A 12,118-nucleotide genomic window follows, 5' to 3' on the forward strand; every position below is an offset into this window, starting at 1 on the left:
ATGATCGTAGGGAATGCGCATTAGTATATATTAATACATATGCAACATAATCATAAAAGATTATTACCTGCCACTATATCATCACGTGTGTCCTGGGTCTGTTCCTCGATCACTACCACCATATGATTCTACTCCCTGAAATCTTTGGGAACCTCTCAGTGGACAGACTCTAGCAAAGTGTCCTTGCTGTTTACAGATATTACACCGACCAGTCACTCCCTGGCACTGCTCCATGGGATGTCTCCCTCCACGGGTTCTACAATAAACTCCAGTATCACTCAGGCTAGAACAACTGGAGCTAGATAAACCGCTCCCTAACTTCTTAAACTATTTCTTTCGAGCTTTCAGCAAATCTTGCTTTCCACTCGTGCTGCCGTGATCAAATCGGAGAGGGAATTGTTGTGTCTAGGGTTGCATTGCACACAACCTTTCTTGTTGTCTAATCAGACTCGCCTCAGCTCTTTTTGCTTTATTCAAAGTATCGACAAAATGGTAAGGTCACTGCATATTCATCAATGCAACTATTTCCGAGTTCAATCCTCTGATGAACTGATCCGCTATAGCTTCATCATTCCCAGCTATCTGAGGAACAAAACGCAGTAGAGTAGAGAATTTAGCAACATATTCTTCAATATTCAGTTGGCCTTGTCTCAAATTCTCAAACTCTGCTCTCTTGTCCTCACGGTACGATCCTGAGAAGAATCTTCGATAAAATTCAGCTTTAAAGACTTCTCACGTAATCACCGTACCTCTTTGTTCTAATACCCTTTTGGTTGTAATCCACCAACTTCTAGCGACCTCGTGTAACTGATTGGGCGCCAATTTAATTCTCTGTTCGATTGGATAATCAAGTGAATCAAACAGTATCTCTATATCATCTAACCAATTCTCACACTCCACTGGTGTCTCATTACCCTTCAGAATCGGCGGTTGAAACGATTGAAACCTCTTCATCTGTATTTCCATCAAAGTTTCTGTCTCATCCATCTGATCAATCGAAGTACTACCCCATTCTCGAATTCTTCTTGGAGGGATATCTGATTACCACAGGGGTTAGTTGTAACGCCCCGAAAATTTTAAGGTCCACGTAAACCACATGCATGCAATTATTAAATTCTCTTGTATTTTAATTAAATGTTTTAATTGCATTAATTAATTATGTTGTGCATGAGTGCATGGTTTTGTGCTTCGCACAAGCTTGGGCGCGCGGTTCAGGGGGTCTGGGCTGGGTCAGGTCTAGTCCTTAGGGTCCTTAGGGGGTGAAAATCAGGTTGGTTTGGTGGCTGGGTTCGTGGTTAGGGGCTAGGCAGTGCGTGCAAGAGACCTTGTCCAACAAGGTTTCTCGGCCAGCTTTTGTTCAGGAAGTAGAGGGCTCATTTTTGGCATTAGAAGGGTTTCCTTGATAAAGTTAGGGTCCAGTAAGTTAATTTATTATGTTGGGCACCTTTTGGCTCGACATAGTTTGGGGGTAACTCGTGAAAATCGAGAGTTGGCTCGGGGGTGAAATTTAGGTGTCAAATAGGGTTTTAAGTAAAGAAAAATTGGAAAACGGCTCACGGGGGTCGAGTCGGGGTCCATAAGGGCTAAAATAATATAAAAAGACTAAATCTAGAATTTAAGAATTTTATATTAAAGTTTGGTATTTTTCGGGATTAAAACACTGTTAAAACAATTAAGAAAAGATAATTGAAAAAGTCTAACATTTAAGCCAAATAAAATTATGGAAAAAATTCACGTAAGCTTAAATAATTATTTGGGACATGTTAGAGTCGTGAAATCAAGGAAAAAGTCGAAAACGTAAAATGTTGAGTCCAGGGGTAAAACGGTCTTTTTACACCTAGAAATTAGTTAAGGTCATGGCAGTGCCCTAAATGCTATTTTATGAAAATATGATTATTTTTAAATGTTTATGAATTGTTCATGATTGAATGATGATTTTTAAATGTCTATTTGATTTTTATGATTGAGGGAAGACATTTAAATTACATGTTGCATGCTTGGTTTCAAAAATGAAAAACGTAATGATATTCATGATTTTTCTAAAGTGATGTGAATGAAAAATGTTGAAGGATGTGAAATAATTGTGACTAATTCGTTAATGTTGGCGACGTCGTGAGGGTTATGGTCCCAGTGGGAGCCCGACGATCGTGTTTCCATCATTGCGAATATGTGGTAACGGATATGTGGTAACGGATATGTGGTAACGGTTTTGTGGTAACGGAAGAATGGGAATATCGTGAGGGGAAAAGGCCCCAGAGGGAGCCCATTTATGGGAAAAGGCCCCAGAGGGAGCCCCGACGAGCGTATTTCTATTCGAATCATGATAGGCCAGGGCCCAGTTGACCGGTGAGAGTGTTGCTGGTGTCCCCCGCCGCCCAGTACTGTGGTTTTATGTAAATGGATCCATCGACCCTCATGAGCATGATCAGGAAAGTCACAATTAACGATCTGAATTCAACAAAAGGAAAAGGAAAAGGAAAAATGTTTATGATCATGAAAAATGTTTTATGTCATGTCATGTTGAGGAAAAAGGGAAAAGGTTAAGGTTTATGATTGCATGTCATGAAAAAGTATTTTACGAAAATGTTTATGTTTAAAGTTTTATGCATCATGAAAATATTTACAAAAAATGTTTATGTTTATGCATCTTCATGAAAACGATATTTTAAGTACATATATTTTTCACCGTTATATGTTGACTGTATTACGTATTACTCATTATAAAGATTATGGTGTGTTGAGTCTTTAGACTCACTAGGTGTGATGGATGCAGGTGGTATTGAGGGAGGACTTGATGGGTGATTTGACTGGACTGAAGGCGCACACAACCCGAGGACCAGCGCTACATTTTCCGCTTTATGCTTTATGATTTAAGTTAAAGATTTTTAATATTATTTATTTATGCTTTTAAGAGATTTTTGAGAGGTCTAGTATGGGCTTTACCTTTCAAATTATTGCTTTTTAGGTTTGGTAAAATATGCGACGATTTCATTTGATCACTATTGCACTTGGTTTTTAAAATGCTAGTTGGTTAATGTTTAATTTTAAAGGGTAAAATATTTTATAAAAATATTTTCATGTGAGAAAGGTACATGGCCGAAAAATTGAGTGTTTATAAAAAAAAAAAAAAATTTCTAGTATTTTTAAAGAAATAAAAAGGGCAGGACGTTTCATTAGTACCACATGAGATAAATCAATCTCAGTCCCTTCCTGATCAGCTTACCTTCTGATCAAGAATTGGTTCTGATTTATTTTCAAATCAGACATATTACCAAATCAACTCAGGTATTCAGGTAACATGTATTTAAAAACAGAAAACATAATATCATGCTAGCATACACAATGCAAGTCAACATTATAAGTAATTAACATGCTAGCAATCACATGCAGGAAAGAAAACTCAATCTACCACGCTCACTCTCTTCTATCTCAATCTCAAGAACTACAGTTCTAAAACCTACTGTTCTAGAACCTAATGCTCTGATACCACCTGTTGTGGGGACCCGGACGCTAATTCATTCCTTAATTGTCTTTAGAAATAATTCAAACAATTATAATAAACAGGGTCTAATTTTTTTTTTTTTTAAAATACAAAGCGGAAACGTAATGTAATCCAATTCAAATTACATATTAAACATAAATATATAAATCTTGTATTATCTACAAGAATTCAACTAGGTTCGACTATATATCAGTGCTAAATCCTAAGTTGCTTCGAAGCCCTGATCTCCACGCTATCTAGTCCAGCCTCGTTCTCTTCTTGACCCTGATCCTATCCCACCTGTTGCCATGCACACATACAAACAAGACAACAGCCGGATAACTCCGGTGAGAATTACATTCTCAGTATAAATCATGTATACATGAAATCATAAAACAATATAAAAGCATATAACAGATATGTCTAACATGTATTCAGATCAGAATATAAATCCATATCAAGAATAAATCCTATTCAAAACATGTACCATCATCAGGAACATAAATCAATATGAATCAATATAACTGTCAATTAGACTCATGACGTCACATTTAAGACTAGACTCAATCCTAGTCTAGGGATCCCAGTTTCCAGAAGTCAGCATTCCCATATCGACTAACAGTAATAGAAAAGACTCCAGTTCTATCCACGTCGATAGGGTATCGATCACCAGTAATAGAAGAAATACCAATTCTATCCACATCGATATGGTATCGATCACCAGTACTAGAAGTAGCTCGTATTCTATCCACATCGGTATAGTATCGATCACCAGAAATAGAAAGAACTCGGATTCTATCCACATCGATATAATATCGATCACCAGTATTAGAAGAAGTTATGATTCTATCCACATCGATACGGTACCGATCACCAGTAATAGAAGAAGCTCCGATTCTATTCACATCGATATAATATCGATCATCTGTAATAGAAGAAGTTACAATTCTATCCACATCGATAGCCAAACATCCGGTGACAGACTTTGGCACAATCGCCAATACACTATCTTGTGACATCGTGCAATGTGCCCGTGGCGATCCCACCACTATCAGGCACTTCAATCACAAGACTACTCGTCTAATACCTGCTGTCTATAAATCAAGAGAACAAGTACATCAATCAAATCAATATCATAAGGTAAAGTATGTGATTTAGGGAAACTCGAGCCAAACCTCACTCGAGTTGTGCAATCCCAACTCAACATTAATTTATACCTTTATCTTCTCGCTCTGACGAAGACGAAGTCCTGCATTCAATCCTGTCCATTCTCAATCTGTTAATAACAATACCGAACAGACACAATATCAGTACATAACTCAGTTCAAAACCTGTTCTCATTAATACTCAAATCAAAACATAATCTGATCAATGCCACTCGACATATGATATTACAATACCATCTCAATCAATACCGAATCTGATCAATATCAATTAACTGATGTTTCGACGGCATAACAATACAGTCTCGATAACCCCGTCAATTCCAACACCACAGATATAATACCAAAACTCATAATCAATATCGGTGCAACTCATAATTTCAATAACAACACCAATCTGATATCGAATATTAATCAAATCGACTCCGAAAATCATAATAATTCCATAATCAGTCCGTTTCTTAATCTGACTTCGAATCTATGATGTCTAACATGTCAAGAACATCATATATGAATTCCATTCAATTCTGGCAATATCATAATTTCAAGACATATCAAAACGTAACAAAACTTTCGTCCAGTTGTAGCCTGCATAGATAGGAACACAGTACTGAAGTCGGATTACAATTCAGACGGGCGGATCTTTCACAAAAGGCGTAAGGATTTTTGGCAAACTTCCTCGACCCTTTTCTCGTTTCTTCTTGCCAAATTTACGTTTGTATGTACATATATATATATATACATAACTCGTGTATGATAGAAACGTGGAATGTTCTTGTTCTGCATGACTCGCGCATATGCGCGACCCCAACCGGCGCATATGCGCGAGACCTACTGGTCTCGATGCGCTGCTTCACAACTTCTGGCTCATATGCGCGCCTCAACTCCGCGCATATGCGCCAAAGGTTCTGTCTCAAAACTTTGGCTACAGGACTACTCGCGCATATGCGCGCACTGACATCGCGCATATGCGCCAGACACCATTTCTCGGCGCGTGTGTCTCGGCATCTCTCACGCATATGCGCGCCTCACCTCGGCGCATATGCGCGAGGTTCTCTGGACAAAGCATACTACAGCTCGCGCCATATGCGCGCAATCACTCCGCGCATATGCGCGGGATCTTCTGCCCAACTCGCGCACAGCTCGCGCATTACGTCGCGCATGTGCGCGAGTGGCACCTCCCTCGCACCTAATTCGTGTCTTTTCTTGTCTGTCCCGGTCTGATCTGTTCAGTCTTTAATCACCTCAATTAATCAAGAAATCATCTTAGATTAATCTCAGATTACGGTAAATATACCCAAATCATTTCCGATTACGGTAATCAAATTCTCGGGCCTTACAACATTTCTCCCCCCCAAGATACGATTTCGTCCTCGAAATCACAGGCATTCAATTATATAAATAGGGAGTATATACAGAAACGGTCTAAAAAGTTTACATTATCGAAACAACTCAGGGAATTCTTGTCTCGTATCTGATTCAGTTTCCCAGGTTGCTTCTTCAGTGCCATGACGAGTCCATTGAACTTTCACAAGTGGAATGGTCTTCGTTCTGAGCTGTTTTTCTTTACGATCAATAATTTGAATCGGTTTTTCAACATAGCTCAACGTCTCCTCCATTTCGCCCTCGTCTGGCTGAATAGCATGTGAAGCATCAGGAAGGTATTTCCTTAATAACGATACATGAAAGACATCATGTATCCCGGATAATGAAGATGGTAACGCGAGTCGATATGCACGATCTCCTATCTTTTCGAGAATCTCATAAGGCCCAATATATCATGGAGACAGTTTCCCTTTCTTGCCAAATCTGACAACTCCTCTGAAAGGTGAAATCTTTAAAAATACTCGGTCTCCTGTCTCAAATACCAACGGTCTACGTCGAACATTGGCATATTTGGCCAGTCTGTCTTGTGCTGCCTTTATTTTCTTTTGAATTAGCTTCACTTTTTCTGTCATATCTCTGATCATATCAGGTCCAATCTCAGGCACTTCAGAGATATCATCCCAATAGAGAGGGGATCGGCACTTCTTTCCGTACAACGCTTCAAATGGTGCCATCTCAATACTCGTCTGATAGCTTTTGTTGTACGAAAACTCACAAAGTGGCAATGCATCTTGCCAATTAGTGCTAAAATTAAGCACTACTGCTCTCAGCATATTCTCCAGTGTCTGGATAGTTCGCTCTGACTGTCCGTCAGTCTGTGGATGATATGCGATACTCAGATGTAACTTCGTACCGAGAGCCTGCTGCAAGCTCTGCCAGAAGTGCGAAGTAAATCGAGGATCACGGTATGATACAATTGACTTCGGCACTCCGTGCAATCTGACCACTTCTCTGACATAGATCTCTGCCATCTTATCAAATCTGTACGTCATCTTGTACGGAATAAAACATGCAGATTTGGTCAATCTATCAATCACGACCCAAATCGCATCACAACCTCGGGAGGAACGCGGCAATTGTGTCACAAAATCCATGGAAATGTGATTCCATTTCCATTCAGGAATGGACAAACTCTGTAATAAACCTCCTGGTTTCTTTCTTTCTGCTTTCACCTGCTGGCAATTCAGACATTTGGAAACAAATTCGGCAATGTCAGTCTTCATTTGTTTCCACCAGAACTGTCTTTTCAAATCATTATACATCTTTCTGCCACCAGGATGAATACTGAATCGACTGTTGTGCTCTTCTGACAATATCTGACGTCTCAAATCTGAAACATTCGGCACAACCAAATGATTATTTACATACAAGACGTTATCACGTACCTGATATTCCGATCGATGTCCTGTTCTGATCATCGATACTGATTTCTGTACATTCTGATCATCTTTCTGAGCTGCCTTAATTCTTAAGATCAGCTCGGGTTCTACTTGCACCGTATAAAGTTTCAATGGTCTATAATCTGTTCCAAATGCTAATCCAGACAAACAGCAGTTTTCTATCAAATTTGAAACACCGATCGTCGACAAGGATAAAGAACATACCTTTCGACTTAGTGCATCAGCTGCTGGATTAGACTTTCCTGGATAGTATTTGATTTCGCAATCAAAGTCTTTAAGCAAATCAAGCCATCTTCGTTGCCTCATATTCAATTCAGATTGTGAAAACAGATATTTCAAATTCTTATGATCAGAATATATGTAAAAATTCTCACCATAAAGATAGTGTCGCCATATCTTTAATACAAAGAGAATGGCTGCCAATTCAAGATCATGAATTGGATAACGGGTCTCATGTTGTTTAAGCTGTCTTGAGGCATAAGCAATAACATGCCCTCGCAGCATCAGAACACATCCCAACCCTCTGTGAGAGGCGTCGCAATAAACCACAAAATCACCAGTACCGGATGGGATAGTCAACACCGGAGCACTGGTCAATCTCTTTTTCAACTCCATAAAACTGGTCTCGCATTCTTCAGACCAAACAAATGGAGCATTCTTCTGAGTCAGCTGAGTAATTGGTTTAGCTATACTCGAGAAATTTTTAATGAAACGACGGTAATATCGCGCTAAACCCATAAAACTGCGAATTTCGAGCACTGACGTCGGTCTTGGCCAAGAAATCATGGCCTCAACTTTGCTGGGATCCACTGATATCCCATATCCGGATATAATATGCCCCAGAAATACTACCTGTCTCAACCAAAACTCGTATTTCGATAGTTTAGCATATAACTTCTCAGTCCTTAAAATTCGCAACACAGTTCTTAAATCCTCAGCATGCTCACTCATATTCTTTGAATAAATCAAAATATCATCAATGAATATAATTAAAAATTCATCGAGATATTTCTTGAATACCCTGTTCATCAATCCCATAAACACAGCTGGAGCATTCGTCAAACCAAACGGCTGTTAGAGTAGGTGCCCGTCGAGCCAAGTGTTGGCCGAGGGTTCATGATTAAACTCTATGTATAAAGAGTCTTTATTTTAATAATATTTGAATTTATCGTTTTGGCACTTCTTTATCTATATACCCGTGGTAGTTGCATAGATAAAGCCCTTGAATATACAAATAGTAGAAAGAATATGAGATGCTCATATGATGAGTATCATGAAACTCATATTTGTAATACTGTATATTCTAAACGGTTCCTAGTCGATTCAGCCGCCACTAAGAAGGATATAGGCCGCTCGAGTTCGAGACTAGTATCTGCGATGTGAGTACCATGTTTCATTGGTAGGGGACATTGTGATGTCCGAGCATTCAGATAGGTGCTCCTTGTAGAGTGCACTGAACAACCCTCCATAAAAGGACTTTCCAAGTGGTTCTCACTTATCGAGTGGAAAAGTCCTAGTTTATGGTTGTACACCATTAGTCCTTATGACCCGGGACAACATTGAGACTCTATGTGCTAGAATTACACTTTGACTTGTTTACCGACTCTCATGGGGTCATCAGGTGGCAAGGTTGGGTGTTCTGTCGAAACATATAGGAGTCGATGCATTGTAGTCGGGGATTCACCGCTTACCTTCGGGTATGGATATCCTATGTGTTATCATGTGTATGTAGGTTGAAATCTCTAATCAGAGTATGGTGGTAATTATGAAAGGGGTTTCATAGATTACACCATCGATGCAACTACGACATGACACATAGTACCGATTCATTGACAACTCTCGATAAATCAATGGTTGTCGAATCGATCGGGATATATGAGTTGAAGGGACCGTACTGTACGCTAACCATAATTGAATGGTTCTTGCAGGCACTATCATTTGATACCTAGGGAATCATGTAAGCGATGCTGCTAGGCGTTTAACATGATTGGTTGGGTACTATCAGACTTGAGTTCTGACGTTCTTGTTATCAAGGAGTTGATAAGTAAGAATGGAGCAATTGGGTTATGCTCATATAAGGACATGTTTAGTCCGAATCACATGGAGATGTGAACCCACGGCTAGTTGTATCAATGAACCATTGAGGGCCGCACAAGTACAAGCTTTCTAGATCCTGTTGAGAAGTAAAATAGTTCAATGTGTTGAACGGCTTATAAATGTGTTTATAAGCGTTGAAAAAAAATAGAAGTATGACTTCTATGAGAGAAATGTAACTTTTAATTTATGAATGTGTTCGTAAATTAAAGATAGGCCAAGTGAATAATGTACTTGAAAATTGTGATTTTCATAAACATTATTATTGACTAAATTAAATTAATTCAAGTGTTGAATTAATTAAGCACTAATGGGCCTAGTAGAGTCCAAATAATTAAATTAATTCAAGTGTTGAATTAATAACATTGGGCCCTGTAGAGCCCAATTGGAAATAATTATTTAGCTAGTGGGCTTGAGTAAAATCAAGTAAAGTCTAATTGGGCTCAAATATGTTTGAGACAATTAAAAAGTCCATTGGCCTTGTAAATGTTACAAGCCCATTAGGTTATGCATGCTTGGGAGGTGAAGGGTTGTGGATTACTTTTGATTAAAATAATTCATGGCATGCAACTTTTTGGATCAACTTTTTGCACTACCAAGACAACTCTTCCCTCCCTCATTTTTGATCACCTTGGCCGAAACTTTAGGAAATTTTCTTGAAGAGCCAAGTTGTTTACAACTTGGTTGGTGCCATTCATCAATCTCTTGATATTGATAGGTAAATTCTAAAACACCCTATGTATGACATTATTTGGTGTTTGTTGTATTTGCTACACAATATCTTCTTGGTGGCCGAAATTTCTTGATGAAAAATCAAAATTTTCAACTTCCGTTGCGCTTCCAATCACCGTAACCGATCCCCTTTCAATGGCATGACAATAAACTCATAATGCCCATGCCTGGTTCTGAATGCTGTTTTCGAGATATCAGAATCTCTGACTCTCAGCTGATGATATCCAGATCTCAAATCGATCTTGGAATATATAGAAGAACCCTGCAACTGGTCAAAAAAATCATCAATACGAGGCAAAGGATATTTATTCTTTATCGTTGCCTTGTTCAGTTGCCGATAGTCGATGCAGAGTCTCATCGAACCGTCTTTCTTTCTTACAAATAATACTGGAGCACCCCAAGGAGAAACACTCGGTCTGATGTACCCCTTGGCCAGTAAATCTTCCAGCTGATCTTTTAATTCTTTCAATTCAATTGGTGCCATTCTGTACGGGGCTCTAGAAATTGGCACTGTACCTGGCATCAATTCAATACTGAAGTCTATCTCTCTAACTGGAGGTAATCTCGGGATCTCATCTGGAAAGACGTCAGCAAACTCACGTACCACTGGCAAATCAGCCAAGGATGGACTCGACTTCAGTAAATCTACTGAATATACAAGGAATCCCTTTGCTCCTTTCTGTAACAATCGAGTCATAGATAATACGGATACTAAAGGAATTCTCGATCTAGAACCTTTACTGTAGAATTTACACTCTTCCTTCATATCTGGTCTGAATCTCACTATCTTGTGGAAACAATCAACTGTAGCTCTGTACTTGGTCAGCATATTGATGCGAGCACGGATGGTCAGGCGCCAAGGAAAGCATGGGACCCTTTGGAGTTGCCGGAGGGACCAATCACGAGGGGACGATTGAAGAAGTTCAAGGAAGCATTGCACAGACTTATGAGCAATGGAGAAGGACTTACAAGCAAGGAACAGAGTGCTGAAGGGTTTGTGGTGCATGTGATTGAGTTCGGAAGGCATAGGAACACCATTCAAGTGATGAACGAAGAAAAGTGGCAGAATGCTTCGCGCCCGAGCGGTAAAAAACTACCGCCCGAGCGCCAGATGGACTGTCCAAGACGTGATTTCCAGAACACCCGCCGCCCGAGCGGCAACATTCACCGCCCGAGCGCGAATAGTGCAGAGCCCTTGGCGCTCGAGCGGTAATATTCTACCGCCTGAGCGCGAACCAGTTCCGGAAAAATCCTAGTTTCCTAGTTAGAGTTTTGATTATTTTGGTAACTAGATTTGCAATCTTTTTCTAATATGTAGACATATTTGCACAAAATTTTGAACACTTTTCAGATTCATTATTGATATTTTATCAAAGTTTAGAGTTTTCTCTCAAACTTTTCAAAGCTTCGCTTTGTTATTCAAAAATCAAACTTATCAAAGTTTTAACTTTGTGGCGTTTGTCGATCGTGCTTGTGCGGATTGTCGTCGACTTGTTCTTCGAAGGTTCGTTATAATTTCGGTTGTTTATTTCGTGATTATTATTGCTAGACTTTTCATAGTTTAGAGGTGAAAATCACAACACACACACTTGTTTCAAAAGATCGGGACAACAACGATTCTTTGTTCGTTATTGAATTGAGAGCGCGATTCGATTTTAATCGTGTTTGCTATTCGTCGTACAAAGATTCACATCATTTGGTATCAGAGCTTAGGTTCATTTAATTCAAGTAAGTATCTTGTTATTCAATTTTCAGATCTGTTATTTCTTCGTAGTTTCCAGATCTGTTTTCGTTTATCGTTCTTCGTCTCTTCGTGAATCTGTGATTCTCGAAGAAAAGTTGATTTTTTTTTATTTTTCTTT

This window comes from Primulina tabacum, chromosome 7 (genome assembly GCF_025594145.1).
Source record: "Primulina tabacum isolate GXHZ01 chromosome 7, ASM2559414v2, whole genome shotgun sequence".
Classification (NCBI taxonomy): Eukaryota; Viridiplantae; Streptophyta; class Magnoliopsida; order Lamiales; family Gesneriaceae; genus Primulina; species Primulina tabacum.